At 35.1% G+C, this 20,437-nt stretch overlaps 1 protein-coding gene and 1 long non-coding RNA gene across 5 annotated transcripts in view; one reads left to right on the top strand and one right to left on the bottom strand.

The window, feature by feature from the left end:
- Positions 1 to 20,437, bottom strand: part of KCNH7 (potassium voltage-gated channel subfamily H member 7) — a 483,013-nt gene that overhangs the window by 422,132 nt on the left and 40,444 nt on the right. The gene's annotated exons all lie outside the window — the stretch shown is intronic.
- LOC309844409 lies at positions 14 to 11,666 on the top strand. Its single transcript, XR_014300667.1, has 3 exons — positions 14 to 163; positions 1,935 to 2,025; positions 11,367 to 11,666. It is a non-coding gene; the product is annotated as an uncharacterized lncRNA (long non-coding RNA).

Here is a 20,437-nt window from a genome sequence, read left to right as displayed (position 1 = left end):
AAAGAAAAAGAAACTGAAGCACTTTTTCAATGTCTTTAAGGCCAGCAGAAGAGCCAAGATTTTAACCAGAGCTAAGACACATGGCTCTGAGTAAATTCACAACAGGATGTCATAGAGAAAATGGTAACCATGTACTTTATTTTGGTCCCTCATGAGAAACAAGGTAAACTAGTGACACAAACTCAATTAACATTAATTGTATTATCCTGCTGAATGTAATACTGAGTTGAAGCATGTTTTTTTAAGGATTGATTTTTCTAAGAGTATTTCCTAAAAATTTTTAAAGAGCTAGCTTTGACCTATATAATGAACCTTTTTGGTGTGTATTAGGTAAATGAATCATTAACTATAAACCCAGTGTGTACATTAAAAAAGATTGGAAGCAAAGGGCTTGCAAGTAAGCTTAAACTACTGCAAACTGCTTAAAAGGATAAACCAAAATGCATGAAGGGCAGCAATGTACATGTATAGCAAGACCAAATGCCCAGTGAGCCACCATAGTACCCATCAAGGTGAAATCATGTTGAAGTTAAATCATATTTGCATGAGAGATAAAAGATTAGCAATCAAATAAATACCAATGTCAGTGGTGTGGGAAAAATCAGAATGCAGAACAACTGAAAATACATGAACAATAAGAGGATACATGTCAAAGGAGACACAATAAAAGAAGATTAACAAAAAAGATTTTTTAAGGAAATTTAGTATCAAAATGGATAGGGATAAACACTATATTGCTTTGCTTGAGAATAATCTTGGACAGTTAATGTTCTTCTACTCACATGTGTTTAACTGTAAGAAAGAGTTTTAAGAACAAACTAATGTTATGAGTAAACATTTACTCCCTATGCTTAATGTTTCCATGCGGAGAACTTTTGCTAGCTTGGCACTCTTGGTTCTCACCCCTCTCTTAAAAAGCAATGCTTAAGGTGCAATTTAACAGAAAGTATTATAAGGTCTATTTACTTTCCAGCTAAGCCAAACTCACCAAACCTAGTTTTCACTGGTAATAAAATTGACCTAGCTATTTGAACCCTGCATCTGAGTCTCAATTAGTTTCTATATCATGTAGAAAGGATAAAGTTTCTTTTTTACTTCCTAAAAGTTCAATAGCTAAGACAGATTATAAGGTAGTGTATGTTGTGGGTATAATAGCTTACAGATCTTTAATCTGTACATCATGACCACTCATGTATGTATAAAGTCTACTCATTGACAATTACTATAAAAATGTTTTTTTTGTTCTACTTAATTTTGGTTTTGGTATTTGAATCATGGGTAGTATATAAAAAGCATATAATGATCAGTAAGGATTAGAAGGGCAAAGACAGGGAAAAAAATCAACTGGAAGTATTCCTGGGTGACTAGGTAGGTGGCCATGTCAATCTCATTATGCCCTGGAATTGCTGTAGAAAGACAAATGCTGAGGTTGAAACATTTGTTAAAAATAAAAATAAATGCGAAGTCAAAGTACTAAGTTTTCAGAGGAGAATAATCTGATCGTATCCTCTAATTCCATTAAAATCATACCAATTTCAACAAATAATTTTGTAATGCTAATGAATCATTTAATTTATTCTTCAATGCCAAGGAAATTGATGTTATGCTAGAAAGTTTCCTACTTGGGCATGGACATGACAAATTGTCTATTAAGAAAGTATTAAAAAAGATGACTGAATAATAAGGAGAAGTAGGCCAAAGTCAAGCAAAGGGTTCACTTTTGACACAAATAAAAATGAAATCTACTTTAAAGTCATGCAAAACTTGTTATGATGGCCTAATTTCCATAGTATTTTAAAATATAATAACTTTATAGACAATAATAATAATAACTTATTATTGCTAAAATTATCAAATATGTCCCAAACACAATGTTAAGCACAAGACATATCATTTTGACCTCATCAAAAAGCATCATTTTTCTTATTTTGCAGATAAGGAAACAGGCTGAGAAAGGTCCTTTTCTCAACGTCACTTGTGTACTGTTGGGAGCTGGGACTCCATCCCAGGTTCCGCAGATCTCAGGTCTGTTCTTTGTACTGTGCTACATTCAATGCATTACACATGTCTTTTTTTTTTTTTTAATATTTATTTATTTATTTATTTATTTGAGAGAGAGATAGATATAGCAGTGGGGAGGAGAACATGGGGAGAGAGTTGTAAGCAGACTCTGCACTGAGCAGAGAAGTGCCACATAGGGCTTGAGACAGGGCTCAATTTCATGACCTTGAGATCATGACCTGAGCCAAAACCCACAGTCCAATGCTCAACCGGAGTCCCAATGCATTGCACACTCCTAAAATAAATTTCTCCCTCTTCCCCTCTAATCTTTGCCTTTCAGCTTTCCCATTTCTGCTCTTATTCACCTGGTTCTGATGCTGGATCACCCCTGATGTTGTCTCACAACTCCATTCCATCAACCACCCAAGTCCACATCTATCCTTTCCCACTTGCGCCACCTGGGAAGTCTCCTATCACTTCTTTCCTGCAACAACAAAATAATTGATTACGCATCCACCCAGTATGAACAGCCATGTTAAAATCTTGTTTCTACATATACCATTATTATGTTCCACAGAATCCATTTCATTTGCTAACAACTTTCAACAACTCTTTTTTCCCTATAAGGATAGACAAACTTTTTCCTGTAAAGGGCCAGCTAGGGAATATTTGAGGCTGTATGAATCACATGGTCTCTTGCAACTGTTCAACTCAGTCAATATAGTTCAAAGGCAACCAGAGATAATATGTAAATGTGAGCCGCACATTCAGGTGAGTGAGTGTGGTCCTATTACAATAAAATTATACTTAGGAAAACAGAAAGTGGGCCAAATTTGGTCCACAGACTATATAGTTTATCAAACCCTGGTATAGGATAAAATAAAAATAAGAACTTTCACTTGTTCTTCAGGGATTTTATAGATTACTAAACAATATAAAATAAATATTGTTAATGAAACACACAATTCAGCAAGTCAAAGAGGTCATTGAACCCCCACTCCATAACTTTTCTTTCAGGGTCAAATGTCATGAAAGAATTATGTACACAAAATATTCACTTTCTCCCTGTTCTATCCACCCCCCAACCACATTCTGCAATCTCACTTCTTTCACACCCATAATGTTGGCAACACTGAATTTTGTAGTTAGAACTGAGTTCATATACCAACTTATTAGTTGTCTGACCTTGGGTAATATATTTAACATCTTTGATTCTAGGTCTTTTCATCTGTAAAATGATTATAGTAGTATTACTGTTATAGCAAAGACTCAAGTGAACAGCCACATAAAATGTAAAATAACATAGCTACCTTGCAGATGATAATGAATGTCACCCTTCCTTTTTGTAACCATTGCTAAAGTCACCATTAATAAACCTAACCAATGGTTTGTGGACTTTTCTTAAACTTGGTTTTTCTGATTCAGTGTTGATCACTCTTCCTTTGAAGGCTCTCCTCTCTCATCTTGGACAGCAATACTAAACTCCTTCACCAGCTATCACTCTGAGGGCTCTTTTTCAATTCTTCTGGACAGCTCTCTTTTCTCTGTTTTAACTATCAATATATCCTTTTGCCCAAAGCAGGCTTTCTCTTGACTTTCTTAGGCCTGGCTTCTTCCTGCCATATGGACCTTAGACAGCCTTCCAGAGAGGCTTCTGTGATCACTGATCCACATTAGCCCTCCTGTTACTCTCTCACACATCAACCTCTTTTAACTCTCGCATAACCCTTGTCACTGACTGATAATGCCTTCTGGATTTTGTTTGTTTATTATCTCCCTCCACTACAATGTAAACTTCAAGCACCCATTCATCACTATTTCTCAAGGACTTAGAATAGCACCTGGCACATAGCAGGTGCTCAATAATCGTTTACATAACTGAATTGTACTGACATTGTATTCCCCGGGGGTCTGCTCTTAGCCCACATCTCCTCTAACTATACAAGACCTCCCTGAGCTAAATGATCTACTTCCAGAACTCTTGAGTACAAAACTTATTCCAAACATGAACCTTTTCCTTCCTCTCTCATCCACTCCACCCCCAAGCTCCACCTCCTTGGCTCCCTTAATTTCTCTCTTGACTTTAACTGCTGGCATAGTTATTTTTCTAAGTTATAAATCTGAACTCCGAACATCTGGATTAAAATCCTTCAGGGGTTCCTCACTGCTTGCAGAACAGAATTTAGATTCCTAAACTTATCAAATAAGATCTGTCTTTTGCCTCACTTTCCAGTGTTATTTGTTACCACTTCTCCAAATAAAAATATTAACAGTTTGATAAACTTTGAGTTCTTATTGTGACTACAAAAATCGAAAAAAACAGACACCTTTCGGTCCACAGGCTTTGTAGGAAAAAATACCTAATCTCAATAAATTAAAGGGGAAGAGAAGAGAGTCTCTCTTTATTGGGAGCCTATTTGTTTCCTAGAACTGATCTCAATACTCCTATGTGTATTTTTTTCATTTAATCTTTATTGCAAGGAAATGATTATTATGTTATTTATCTGATGTTATTTATCTGAAGAAACTGATATGTAAGTTCTTCAAGGTCAAAGATTATTATCCGTTTTATTCACTTCTATTTGTCCAGCACCTTAAACTGTTCTGAGTACATGTGAGATCCTCCCTAAATATTTTTTTTATTAAATGGAGAATTAAAGAAACTAATTAATTGTCAATATTGCATCAACAACAAGCAACATGTCAGGATAACAGTAAGGTTTATTTCAGACCCTTTACTTTCTCATAATCATACACCATGAGGGTTGGGACTCTATGTTTTCATCATCTTGTTGTCAGTACATAGAACTTGGCACAGGACAAGTAACTAGAAAATATTCTTGAATAAATAGACTCAAAAGATTCTTCCCTACATAGAATAGATATCAAAAAATTATTTTATAGCCTGATCTAAAATACTACAAAATTATTAAATTGTGTAAATGGATCAATAGAAAATAAATAGATACAATAAATGGATACATTTATGTCATGTGAAACTGATTTATTTTAGACATTCACATTTTAAATTAATATATATACTATTAGACATCAATGCGCAACATGATTTACTGAGATAGGCACGAACCTTATGTCTATCACAGAAGATTTTATCCATGGAATTATGTGCATTTACTGCTCTGCCAGTTTTGATTCCATTATTCTGACACCTTATCAGAGAGAAGCTCACTATTTTTTCTATTTTTGGAGGATTCAGCTTCCTCAGTAATTCAACTCAAATTCTAGTGCAACTCAGAAATTACTGCTGACTTCATGACTTATGTCAACTCTGTTTTAACTTATAATTCACTGTGTTTTATTTTTCTGACAAATCCAAAAGTCGTTTCATTTCTACCTTCCCTCTACCAATCACTAACCCATCCCAACCCATACTAACCTGGCATCCAAACTGTTTTGGGTTCATGATGCCACCTGCTGGCAGAAAACTGTCTGAACCAAGCATGTTCCTCCAAGGCCTCCTCACTCTTAAAGAAATTCTGCATAATCCAGTGTTACCTTTTTCCTCTTTTCTTATTTCTGTATCTTATTTCCACCATAAATAATTTCTTTCTCACACAACCTTTCGAACCCTCTTCCCCTCTCAATTGCCTCTATTTCCTCATGGTATGTCTGTTTTCTTCTTCCCTCTGTTGCAGTTGAGCATTTTAAACAAAATCCTTCTGGACAATGATTGATTAGTATATTAAGGGTGTTGATGGTATAAATATATCTAAGGAGATGGAGAATACGAAGTCAAACTATGTGCTTCTAAATTCATTCTGATAAGAAACAGCAAGAAAAGTCTCTCTCTTCATTTCCTGTTCCAAGAAAATTCTCTTCCCTATAGGTATTATTCTGTGGCACGCCACAGACATATACATAGAAACATTATTTTCCTGAACAAAAATCATAGCTTATTATTCAGACCTTTCTAGGCCTTGTTCCATTTCCATAGTAAGTATTTTAGTGATGGTTTCACAGAAGTACACAAAGAGCGGCCACACTCCTTTTGAGTGCTGCATAGTATTCCACAGTATGGCTGTGCCTCATACATGTGACGAGTTCTCCAAAAAGGGTTTTTAGTTTAGTAGGGTTTTTTTCCTAATCTTTTACTACTACAAAAATCAATGCATTGTGCCAGTGCTAGGGTAGTTTAATGAACACTTAGAGTCACTGAGTCCTAAGGGGAGCAGCAGAAAATACTGAAATGTTGAGATGAAATGAAGGTAAAAAACTGGTACCTTGTCAGTCTTGTGGCATAGCCCATAAATTTTGTGACAGTGTCCAGCTATAACTTTCAGACTCATCTAAACCATTCTTGTCCATACACGCATAAAGAGATGTGGCCTCCATTTCTAACCTTAAATCTCTGTAAAAGGTTTTGGAGTTCCAAACAATTGACTTAGAATTTGGGGGAGAAAATGTATTTGTAAGGTTAAGATTTCCTTCAGAAGACATTTTTTCAACTACTTATTAAACTGAAAATCTTATTAATTCACAATTTGGAAAAATGTACTGCCTTACATTAATACAGTTTGTTTTCAGAAGAAGTAGCTGCTACCAGTCATGTATAAGGACTGTAATAAACTGGTATGAGGATGTTATATATTCTATTACCTTCATTGTTTAATCAATTTAAGGGATAATTCAATAGAGGTTGTATCATACTTTTATACATGCAAACACATAAATTTATTCTTAAGCTTTATAGTGTAGACTGAGAGTTTTATAGCTGAAAAGGAGGTTAAAGATGTTCCCATTTTATACTTGAGGAAACAGACAAGAGAGATGAAGAAGTATTATATACAAAACATATATCTACATTTTTAAATAGTAATATTAATAACAACATGAATTTAATGTCTTTGGCATTGTGCTAAATGTTTTATGTGTATTCACTCATTTGGCATTGTGCTAAATGTTTTATGTGTATTCACTCATTTAGCCCCATAAAGATAGAATCCATATTATTTATTACTATTTAAACAAGTGGAGGCTTAGGGAAATAAAATTTCACAAAGTGAGCCTACAGTAAATGGTAAGGCAACAGACTGAGTTTGGGTTGCCTATTAATCCTAATTTGCATATTTATTAAGTCCCTATGTTTATTAACTACATCCACATGTTTATGAACACTCAACATTATTTATGCATATTTTCCTGACCTAGAAGAATGAAAACAATTAAACACGGCAGGAGAGAATGAGGAAGATAAAAATTAGACTGAAAGTGGGGAAAAAAAATGAAAAGCAGAAGAAAGGAAGACAGTGGGGTAATAGGTAAAGATGTTTTAGGATTTAGCTATATATAACTTTCTGTCAAAAGCACTTTTTGAGCATGAGGTCCTTAAAGATTAGTGGCTACACAGTCAAACATAAGAAATCAACAGGTAAAACTAGACAGCTGTTTTGTTTTGTTTTGTTTTGTTTTAAGATTATATTTACTTATTTGAAAGAGACACAGTGAGAGAGGGAACACAAGCAGGGCGAGTGGTAGAAACAAGCTTCCCATTGAGCAGGGAGCTCTATGCAGGGCAATCCCAGGCCCCTGAGATCAGGGCCAGAGGCGGAAGGCAGATGCTTAACACTGAGCCACCCAGGTGCCCCAACCCCTGGTTTTGAACTGTTCTTTGCCTAAGTTTCAAAGTTCAAACTTTCAAAATTTCAGGGGGATCAGGTGGAAAAGTGACTAATTCAGGGCTTTGAAAAAACAGCAAATTTCTTATCATGACTGAGAAAATTTTCATTTATGAGTAGCTATTTCAAAAACCTGCAAAGGGAAAATTAAATAGCCCAGTAAATGCAACAAATATTCCTTTATGTTGAAAGTATTATCTCAGTGACATGAAAGTCAAAATGAAAACTACCTGGAATTCAGATTTTTCTAGTATTATTAATTTTGAAATTTGGCATCTAAATTTACTCTTTGTATTCATAACACAAAATCCCTGCATGGTCCTTATGAATAGGTCAAACAATTTTGTAACTCTGGTTATTTCATTAAACAGATTCAACAAATAGTTGTGGGGTTGCTACTGGCTTATATATTCATCATGTGCCCCACATAGTAGTAAATGAAACAGACACTTTCTGCCCTCATGAAGCTTACATTCTAATGAGGGAGAAAAGAGAGCACACAAATATATATATATATATATATATATATATATATATATATATATATATATACATATATATATATGATAACAATAAATGAGAAAAATGTGAAAAATTAAATTAGGAAAGATAAACAGGGAGTCAGGGGTACAGTTATCAATAAAATAGTCATGAAAAACTTTTCTAAGGAGTTGACATTTAAAAATAGACTAGAAAGAGGTGATGGGATGAGTCACATGGATTAATTTAGAAAAAAGCATTTTGGGAACAGCAAAGTACAGGCATTAAGGCAGGAACACACACACACACACATAAATAAATAAATTATATGTGTGTGTGTGTGTGTGTGTGTGTGTGTGTGTGTGTATTTTAAGATTTCATCCATTCATTTGACAGAGTGCACAATCAGGGGGAGTGGGAAAGAGAGAGGCAGGCTCCCCACTGAGTGGGATCCCAGGACCCTGGGGTCACGATCTGAGCCAAAAGCAGAGGCCCAACACAACTGAGCCACCCATGCACGCTAAGCATGTCAGATATTTTCAAGGAAACCTGAGGGAGCCAGACAAGGTAGCTGGAGCTAAAGAGGGGGAAGAGGGAAGGCTGGAGATAAGATTAGAAAGGACATGAGGAGTTCACCTTCAAAATCTTTTAGGTCATAGTACTTTGACTTTCCCATAGAGGAAAAAACAATGCCCCTAGAGAGTTTTAATGAAGAAAGCATCCAGGTAGTAAGAACAGCAATGATTCCAAGTGTTTCTGTTATACTTTTCTAAGTAGAGTAAAGTCAAATAGCTTCAGGAGACTAAACAGCCTTCACCATGGCCAGCAATGGAATGGCCATCCATAGCATGCACTTTGGAACACGGGATGGTTTAAACAGTGTATCTGGTCAGGCTGGAAACTATGCTTCCAAACTCCCCTTCCCTGTATGATTGCCAAATGTGGTTGATCAGAAGGGGAGCTTGCATGAGATCTGGAAGGTGAAAGTAGAGTAGTCCACTAGGCATTACTGTGAGGGTCACCATCACTAGATGCTGTGATAGACAGGTGCAGAGGTACATGGCAGGTTGTAGTCCATCCCAACTCTCCTCCACTCTATATCTAGTATCTTCCTAGCTGTTGACCCTGTTACCAAGCAATGGCTAGGGCCATGCCACAACTAGACACTTCACTGTGGAAATCCAGAGGTGGCCACTCATCAGAGGCAAAACTTGCCTAAAAACTCACAGGCAAGCTTTCCCTTGACAGTCTAACCTGGCAGCAAGAAGTGTGTGGTTTCTCAGATTGATTGCTTCTCTAATGATATCACTGTTGTTTCTGAACTTCACTTCCATGGCTCCTCCCACAATTATATGAGGTTTAATGTCTTTGAGAAATTCCTTATCCCTTAACATTCATTAGTGACCACTCGTTAGTGGAGCTTCCTGATCCAATCCATTTACAAAAAATTGTCCATTTGCTTCAACATTTGATAAACTTAGCAATTATTGGCAAGTTTTGGAAAACTGAAAAAGGAATGTTAAGTCCTTGGCTTAGGCCAACGATGTTTTGAGGTATTTTCAGGAAGGCTTTACTGTAGCAGACAGAATACTGATTTTATAGCCTGATCCAAGGTTTAAGAATACCATCTAATCCCAACTTCTGCTTCTGAATACAATCCATTTGGAAATGAGAGCAGATGTTGACAGAGATGTAGTTGTCAGTCTGATGCCTCAGCAAACACTCTTAAGAAAAGACAGCGTGAAACTAGATTGAATAAATATCGTCTCTTAAATTTATTTTACCAATCCTTTTAGCTGTATCCCCCAAAGGTGACATTTCTAAGATGATGAATACATTTAGTGTTGCCACTAAAACTCAGCAGAGTCTATACGTTAATACCACAGCTTCGAACATAAGACACCCACATTAAAGAGAATTTTTCTGCATGTTTTAGTTTGAAATGTAAATGAATGTTTGACTTATTCATCAGTAATTCCAGACTTCAGATTTTCTCCTTTCTAGATGTATTGAGCCGCATTCTAGTTGCGGCTCAAAGTGCTAATAACGACTATGTTTGAGTAAAACATATGTTGATATCCTTTGAAAAGAAACCGTGTTTGAGGAATTCATTTGATTTTTATTCAAGCGAAACTCCCATTAAATCTGAATTTACATTGTTTCTATCATTTGGATTTGGTGAAATGCAGACAGCCTGTAGAGAGCAGTGGAAGTCTTCAGTAAATTAAGGTTTAAAAAAAAAAAAAAAAAGACTTAGATGTTACTCAATACTATTGACACAAAGTCAACAAGAATTGATTGAGCTAATATATATTATAGATTCTCAATTACAGATTCTCTAATATATATTATAGATCCTCTATTCATTGCTGACGAATAAGTCAGACATTCATTTACATTTCAAACTGAAATATGCAGAAAAATTGTAGATTCTCTATTACATTGTTTTACTTAATCCTCCTGACTATTCTGTGATCTGGTTTTACAGAATATGGAGCTTCTGAGAGGTTAAACAGTTTGCCCATATTCTTAGCACCAATAAGTGACAAAGCCACTGTGCAGACCCTGGCATATTAACTACAGATTAGCATTCCTTCCTTCAATCTCTGTAATGTTAGGCATGGAAATAATATTTTATTTTATTTATTTCTCATTATTTTATTTTATTTTATTTTATGTATTTCTCATTTTTAATTTATTTTATTATTTATTTTATATTTTATTTCTCATTATACCCTTATCAGGGGTATGTTAATTCTCCTATTGTCCATTACATAGCCACTGACTTGAGCACTGAAGAATTAACTTTAAGCTGAGTGGTTTTGTGCTTTATTTTATTTAAATATCTCCATTAAGTATTAGAAAGAGCTTAAAGCCTGAGGACGCCAGAGCCACCTTTTTGCAAACTTGGCAACATCAGGCAAATGACTCTCTGAGCTTCATTGTTCTTATCCACAAAAACAGCAGGCAGATCACCTTAACCCCAAGATTGCAGTGATGGGTCAAACGCAGTCTGGTGTTTGATAAAGGTTAGATTCCCTTCCTTTCCTAAAGATTCCATGGGCGGCATTGGTTAGGATACATTATTATTCTGTATAACTTCATCACATACATAAGGGAAGAAGGAAACTTTGACAAAATTGTCCTGTTTTACTAACAGTGGTATTTCATAAGCTTTTAATTTAGAATAGAGTTAAGTCTGGACCAATGGAATATAATGTTTTTTTAACTCCTTGTTAATCTCCACAGCATTATGACCAGCCCACAAGAGGAGGAAAGGGGGATACGGAAAGGTGCTGAGGTGGTTTGGGAGAGAGTAGTCTCCTAGACCTCTTCCAACTTCTGTTTTCAATTCACCAGTAACAGCTGACATAGACACAACACAAATGGACTCTGCTATTCAAAGAGTCTGCACTAGAGGCACCTGGGTGGCTCACTAGGTAAAGCCTCTGCCTTCAGCTCAGGTTATGATCTTGGGGACCTGGGACTGAGCCTGGCATCGGGCTCTCTGCTCAGCAGGGAGCCTGCTCCCTCTCTCTCCGTCTGCCTTTGTGCCTACTTGTGATCTCTCTTTCTGTGTCAAATAAAAAAAAATCTTTTAAAAAAAAGAGTCTGCACTATTTCTTAATTTTTTTATTTTTTAAACTCATATAAAATATTGTCATCTATACATATATTTCACTTTTGAAAGGAAATATTAGCTTGTCATGAAACAGCATAAATTGAGAACCACCAATGTTTTTAAGTGCTATGAATGACTTTCAGCCTGAGACAAATATACCAGTTAGCAACATTTGTTCATAAGATCGATGGTCTTAAATACAGCACTTTAATAAAACCCATACTTTTCTGTTAACTTCTTACTCTATCATTGTAGCTCTTGTTTTGTATGATAATCTTTAGTATATCACCACCACTTATTTTATATAAATTTTTTTTAACATTTCACTCTTTTATTGATTTATGATCATAATTCGCTGTTGGTTAGTTATCCAGACTTCCTTCACTGGAATTTTTGTAGTCAGTTTAATCTGACTCTCTGGATATTTAAGTAAGTGAGTTGAAAAGGAAGACTTTCTGCGTTTTCGTTTTTCTATTTCTCTGGCCTCCAATACTACTTCCCATTCAGGGTGCATGTGGAGTTTTTGCTTGTTTATTTTGTGGGGGGAGCAGGAGTAGGTGGGATTTTTGTTTTCGTTGTTGCTTTTGTTTATCGCCGTTGTTGTTGAGTTCTTTGGTTCTTTTGGACAACTTTCTCAGGAAAGAGTCTGAGACCAGGGCTGCTTAGAATCTAGAATCTTTTGAATCTGGATATTGATTTGTGACTGTACCACTTTAATTAGGCTATTAATTCTCTAATAATTTAATGATTTTAATGGTTCTGAAAACTTCTACTAAAACTGGCAATATGAACCAATTTTCACAGAGTACTACATGCTGGGTACTATTCTATGAGCTTGACATCTATCAATTCCTCCTTACAACAAACCCAGCAGATAGACATTATTACCTCCATTTAATAGACAAAAGAACAGGCCTAAAGCTAAGTCACTTATGCAAGGGCACATAAGGATGCAAAATCCAAAGTGGTCCCAGAGCCAGTATTCGGCCCTTGGAAGTATGGTTTCAGAACTCTCGTACTTCTACTAGAAGCAAAACAAGTTTAAAAACCAATGTAATTTTATAGATTGAATAAAAGTTGGCATAATGTTTTTAACAGTGCCTTAAAGGGGCACCTGGGTTGCTCATTGGGTAAAGCCTCTGCCTTCAGCTCAGGTCATGATCTCAGGGTCCTGGGATCAAGCCTCGCATGGGACTCTGCTTAGCAGGGAGCCTGCTTCTTCCCCCTTCTCCCCCCCACCCCCCCCCACTCTCTGCCTACTTGAGATCTCTCTCTCTGTGTCAAATAAATTAAAAAAAAAAATTTAAAAATTAAAAAAACATGTTTACCCTGAATGGAAATTTTATGGTAAAATAAGGAAATAAAGATAGATGGATGGATAGCTAGCTGGCTAGCAAAGGAAGGAAGGGAGGAAGGGAAAGAAAAGACCAAGAGGGAGGAGGAAGGAATTTGATCATCTTTGTGTCAGGGATTGACTCAGAAGTATCATATACTTAATGTCTGATATATGTGTATGCAAAATCACTCCTTGTTCTTTGACAATAACCAACAAGTAATTGCAGATAGTATCACCTCTCCCCTCCTCAAACACAATTCCTCTCATTGCTGGTCTAGAAAGACTGTGAGAAAAACCAGAGAAAACGTTACAGCTGTAGCCTCTATATACCCACTATAGCACTCATATATTAATTGCCAGAGTAATTTCCACAAATATGCAATAACTACTGTCCTTATAATGTTTTCTTTTTCTCTCACACATATGCTCTTCCATACATTTATACTCTTAATTCTGCTTCTACTGCCTATATGAGAAAAGAGCCTCAGAGGAACTTTTTACTTGAATAAATTGCCTAAACTCACTGTACTAATGAGACTTACCAAACCAATTTTTATTGTATCATTTATGTATTCCTACTATTAATACACGATAATGCCTTTCAAAAAGCCTAACTTTGAACTGTAGCATGATTTAAGTCTTAGAAGAATTTGACATAGACAAATGACCTTATTAATATGTATAGAAACACATTAATTTTATTTCTTGATATCCTGTGGTTTTAATAGTTTTAAAAGTTCTGATTCATGACCTTGAGTAAAATACATATCAGAAGCAGTGAAATTACACTTTCCATTTTTTTCTTTTTAAGTTATTCATTGCACTTTTAGCTATTTTGCCCAGTCAGTAATTAAGAACATGCTTTAGTTTTTATAACATTAAAATGAATAAGTAACCACAAAATCTATATTCTTTGGCAATGAACTCATTTCATAGATAAAAAAGGACTATTAATTAGCTTCAGATTAAGGTTTGCCTTGTATGGTATCAATAATTTAATACTATATGCTCAATAATTAGATAACAATTACTTTCTATTAAGATCTTTTTTGTCATTACACAATTTAGTGGATAAATTGGAATGAAATTGTTTAAAACTTTACACTTTCAGGAGAGTTTGGTAATGAAGAAAGAGAAGACAGAGAAGAATAGAGAGAGGAAGCAGCAACAATTACAAGGAATTTAGAACACAGGTATGTTTTAAATTTCTCGTTTTGATTCCAAGAACACCTTTAACATGGTTAAAATAGGATGGTTAGATGGTTAAAATAGGATGAAGTCGGTCCTGAGGGCAACGCCCCACCACTGACTCCTAACAGTTCTTGAGTCCTAACTTCAGGATCCATGCTTTGTATTCACTGACTATTAGCTCTGAAAATCTACAATTCTAAATCTAGCAAAGGAGAAGACTATCAGAGAAGCTGTACATTTAGACTGTGACATGGAAGGTTCCTCTGGTCATACTGAGATGCGTTGTGAAACCTCTGTAGAATAGAGACCATTTCTCGTTATTTAATCTTGAGAAATAGGAGTTTATGTCTACGGGATTCATACACAATTTAAGATAATAGTTGTGAACACCTTGCTCTGACTGGTTCCATTTCTACAGTGAGAGAGGAGAGCATCCTAGGTCCTGTCCTACCTATGAACAAATCTAAGAGCACAGAATCATGCACGTACTCTATGCAGAGAATCACAGATGGATGCCAGCTATTTTACTTCTGTGAAGTGCAAGAGAGAAAAGTTAAAAAAAAATGCTGCCTCAAAAAATAAAAAATAAATCCTATGACAAGCATAATCAGGCCCAAGGAACAAACAAATGGGATATTTGAAATTCCAGTAAGTTAGCTTTTTAAAAAGTTGTTTATACAGACCATGAATTACAATAAAAGAAGAACACAGTTACTGGAATCAGAGAGGCTGGGTTCTGAATCTCGTATCTACCGCTGATCCATGTCTCAACATTGGGTTAGTCATTTAATTTTTCTGACTCTTACTGTTCCTGTTTGTAAAATGGGCATCACAATCTGAAAGAGTTCCCGAGAGACTGAATGTGGTACCTAAGGGGCCAAGCCATAGCACAACACATGATAGACAGCACGCCCAACACTGTTTAACAAGGAGACCTTTCCATCGATACGAATGAATGAGAGTCCATTGGGATTGTAGTATTTTGCCCAGTGACATACTTAACCATCTGCCTCAGGTGAGCTTAGTGGGCTCAGGCACCTCCTTAATCATAGTAAATTTAGAGGTTTTCTCCCTATGTAACCCAGTTATATTACTGACCTGTGGTCATATATTACCCAGCTTGTCTTAGATGGTATAATAAATAAAATACATGATAGTATTTCCCATCTCTTCCCCTTTTTTAAAAGATTTTACTGATTTATTTGACACACATAGAGAAAGAGAAGCAGCAGTGGGAAAGGGAGAAGCATACTCCCCTCTGAACAGGGAGCCCGATGCAGAATTCGATCGCAGGACCCTGGGATCATGTCCTGTGCTAAAGGTAGCTGCGTAACCTGCTGACCTACTCAGGCTCCCCTCCCATGTCTTCTCCCCTCCTCAGAAAAACATTTCTGAGGACGGATACCACCCGTGGCTCTTCAGTAGTAGTAGTAGTAGCAGTAGTAGTTAAGTATAATATACTCTACATTATGCTTAGCATGGCACATATGTGAACATTTAACAAGCCATTTTTCCTGTGGACTAGCAACAGCAGGGTATCTATAAGAGAACTGTAGGTTCAGAAAAATAAGCTGTGTTCATGTTGTTTGATTGTCATCACTCAGGACTTTAAAGAAAACCTGTTTTTGTTTAATCATGTTTTATTTTTAAATTTTTAATCCCTTTGTATATAAAGTAGCCGCAAGAGATAGGAGATCAGAAAATATCTCCTTTTCTGACCTGACTTAATCTCATTTCAGTCTGAGAAGGAGGCTTCCATGTGTAAAACTCTGAGGCAGGTGCCACAAGGACACATGCATTTAGGATGCACACTCACCTGGTTGGACTATAATCTAGTTGAAGGATGGCAAGGCAATATGACAAGTACATTAATTACAAGGCATAATATGGCGAAATCGCATCTACTGGAACCACAGAAGGTTGATATATTCTCATCTCTCACAGCCTATGGTCACCAATAATTGTAGTCTTTTGCTATGAACTTCGATTTGTTCTTAAAAATTCCCAACAATGTTTCATCAGAGTCAGTTATCTATTTTGCGTCCTTACATTATGATGTTGTGATTCTTTCTGGAAAACACATAAGTCACCTAAGAGAACTGATCCATTCATTAGTAGATATTAGGATATCAACATCTTCTATTTGAACCGAGAAGTTTAACATTACTCAGCAGAAAACAAGAGCTGTCATAGGGATGAAGAACTAACATATCTTCAGGGGCCAAGTGATTATAATAAATGAGTGTAATGGGCTGTAAGTGAAAACAAGACTGGCTGGACTGGGGCTATAGCAGAACAGACACACAGGGGCATTCAAATGAAACACTGTCGAGAACAAAATGAAAAGAAATTGAAGGAATCTTTGGACTATTTCTAGCCTGTAGGCCACTGTTGCAAACCCCTGATCTGTAACATAAATGTTAATGGTATGGGAATGAGGTTGTCAATGTCGATCTTTAAATGTGATAGCACAGTGGGCAGCATGGACCCACAGGCAGCTGTAAGTTCCAGAAGCAAGAGCACCATTTTGCTTAAGGCAAAGCCTATTTGTACTAAGGCTGCTAACTGGACGTGCAGCTGGAACTGGAAGTTCATTTAAGGTCAGACAGCAATATTATGCAAATTAATCAGGTATATAACATTATAGATCTGGAGATTTCAATTGTTGCATTAGCTGTCTATAGTGGCCCATTTCTGAATTAAAAGGGAGATTAATTCTGATTTTTTCCTACTTGATAAAGTACAATAATGACAAGAATAATATTGTTTATAATATGAATTTAAACACTCTTTAAAGAAATACAAATTTATCTGTTTTCAGTAAATGAAAAAACGATGGTTAAGAAGATTTGTCCCCTTGTGCCCTATATATACTATATGTGGATATAACTTATAGCTTTTTTGTTTTCTGTAATAGAAACTTTCTTTCTAGAAAAAAAGTAATTTATTTACTTAATTATTTTAATTTTTTTTCTTTTGTAAATGTTTATTGAACTCCTTTACAACACCAAACAATTGTGCTTTTAAGTCAGAAATTTACAACATTTAGATAAAAGCTTGTTTGTACAGTACCATTTTTCTGGCTCATCAGTGGAACACACGCATCGAGAAAATGACTTAATGTCCAGTACTAAATTACCTATCATTCCAAGTTCATTGCTCTGGAGGCCTTATGAATTCCTTATATCTCCTTTGATTCCCTAGACACTAGGGGTAAATGGTGTCTTTCATTTTTGCTTAAGTCATTAAAGATAATACCTTCCTTCCTAGGTCTCACTGGAGCTGGGATAGAAATGATAATTATTTTAGAAACAAATTATTTTAACTAGAAAATAAAAGCAGTTGGTCCAAAGGTTTTTTAAAATTTATATTATTTTTTTTTTCCTGTGAATTTACTCTTCCAGAGAATTTTTTTTTTCTTTTCTTTTTTCTTTATTTTCTGTCCTGGAGAATTTCTGAAGGAAATGTTGTGGAGCTAACACTCTTGGGAAGAATTTCAAACAAGATAAATTTTGCCAAAGTTTTCATTTGCATTATAATTGCTATAAATATAGTCAGGTTCTTAAAGTGACACACACAAATTTTAGAATATTATACATAGCTATTTCAAAGTCTTCATTGCACATTCTATAATGTGTGATATAATCTTAAACAACTTTTTAGGATTCATTTTCTGTGAATGCTTTGTTTCCTTAGTTTAAGAATATAGTGACAGATCTAATCCAAATACACAATAGTTGAAATTTTGGTTCAAACCAAAATAATCCACTATATACATTGAACCCCTTATGTCTTTTTGGTTTTGTCACTTCCTTAAAAAGTAGACAGTCTGAATAAGTCTTCTATTCAAATGTTTTCTTTAAAAATACTGTCTTAAACAAAACCATTTTTAAGATTAAAAAATAGAAAAGTGTCTTATAGAACATGTTAATGGAAGAGTTAAAACAATCTTTATACTATTTTTTTTTCCTTATCAAGTGCTTAATATGTACCAGGCACTATACTGTAAATAAAAAGTGTAGGACCCATAAGGGGACCCTGCAATTCAATAATGAAGATGGAAAATATAAACAACATATAAACAATAAACAAAATATAAACAGTTAACAACAATTATATATATGGGAAACCAAATACCTGTTTTATCTATGTGTGTGTGTGTGTATATACACAAATATATACATATTAACATATATATATTTCATTATAAGAACATTTAATATGAGATCTATTCTCAAAAGAATTAAGTATACAAAACAGTATTGTTACTTATAAGCATGAAGTTGTACAGACAATCTCTAGAACTAATTTATCTTACATAAGTGAAACTGTATCCCTGTTGATTAGCAACCCCCTATTTCCCTCTCTTCCTTTCACAACGCCAGCCCCTGGCAACCACAATTCTACTCTCTGTTTCTGAGTTTGACTCATGTAGATTATCTCATAGAAGTGGGATTGTGCAGTATTTATCCTGTGACTGGTTTATTTCACTTGGTATAATTTCCTCAAAGTCAGTTCATATTGTCACATGTTGTAGGATTTCCTTCTTTTTAAATGCTGAATAATATTCCATTGTATGTATATATCATATTTTCTTCACCCATCTGCTGATGAACATTTAGGTTTTTTCACATTTTGGCCACTGAATAATGCTGTAGCGAAAGCAGGAATGCAAATATCTCTTTGAGATCCAGATTTTAATTTTTTGGATAAATATCTAGAAATGGAATTGCTGAATTGCATGTAGTTTTGGCTTTATTTTTTTGAGGAACCTCCATTGTGTTTTCAACAGTGGCTGTATCAATCTATATTCCCACCAACGGTGCACAATGGTTCCAATTTCTTCACATTCTCTTCAACAACTGTTATCTTTTGGGTTTTTGATAATGGCCAATATTATTCTTGGTTTGTTTTTCCTATTTTCAAAAATCTGGTTCCCAATTAATGACAGAACGTTTCTGTACCTCATACTCTTGACAGATAAAAGAATTTTCAACTTTCTTATCATCAATACACCTGAAAGAAATGGGAATAACAGAGGATTTTTTGAAAGACATTCTTGCTAGAAATTCTCAGTTTTGTCTTTGAAATAGAACAACGAATAGACTTTTAATACTTGTTGATGATTTTCAATGATGGACCCTATAAAAAATGAGTTCTCTCACCAGTTTTCTGTTGGGTTGTATTTGAGCAGAGTTAGTTATATATCTATCACCAAAGACCCTCTGAGTAAAGAATCATTGAAGAAATGTATTTTATTTTTTCAGTACCAGGGAGAGCTTTGCTTCCCCAGAGAAACAGATGTTTTCTCCTTTTTAACTGGCCCTTTCTACATTTTCCTTAAGCTGTCAAGAAATTCAGTGCCAAATTCAATGCTCAAATATAGCAATTATGGGGTCTGAATGATGTATATATTGTTTTTTTTCCATAAATATTCCTTTTAACTTTTGTAAAAAAGTAAAATTCTGTTTTAGACTCAGGAAAAAATATTTTATTATTGAGTTGCATATATCTTTGCTAGGGCAGTTACCTATTTCTTGTGAAATGATATGAAGCATGGGGCATAATCAATGAATTAATATTTTTTAAAGATTAGGTAAACATTGATATCATCAATCATTATAACCAAGATCTTAAATTTTTAGAAGACTTGTTTTGCATGTCATTATAAGTAGTCTCTTCTATTTTATCAGTTGGTTCTATTCAAAAATTATCTTGTATTTATAAAACCAAAAATTTTAAAACTCAAATATGAGTATATAAATGCTCAAGTCCCCCCCTTTTTTCATCCTTAGAGTACTTAAACATTTTGAGGCTCAAAGGATACCAAACACCAAATTTGAGCCAATTTGTGTATTACAGCAAAGCACAGGTGCAAAGGAAACAAACTGCTATCACACAGAACATTTTCAGTTTTGGTAAAAACAATTTTTGTGCCTGGTTTTCATTTTAAAGGCTTAGGAAATCCAGGGACCATCAATTATACATCTGTCCTTTCTGTATTTATGTACCTACCGGGCTTATCTAAGTGTAAGAGAGTGGTTTTGTATTACAAATATAAAATATTTCATTTCATACACATACACACACACATACACTGTCTACACAGACACTGTGAATAGCTTCAGAATGGGGAGAACCAACTCAAACCCTCCAAATGCAAGAAATAGA

The sequence above is a fragment of the Mustela nivalis genome (genome assembly GCF_964662115.1).
Source record: "Mustela nivalis genome assembly, chromosome: 11".
NCBI lineage: Eukaryota > Metazoa > Chordata > Mammalia > Carnivora > Mustelidae > Mustela > Mustela nivalis.
Note: the sequence above shows the minus strand (reverse complement) of the source record. Positions and strands in the feature narration are given on the sequence as shown.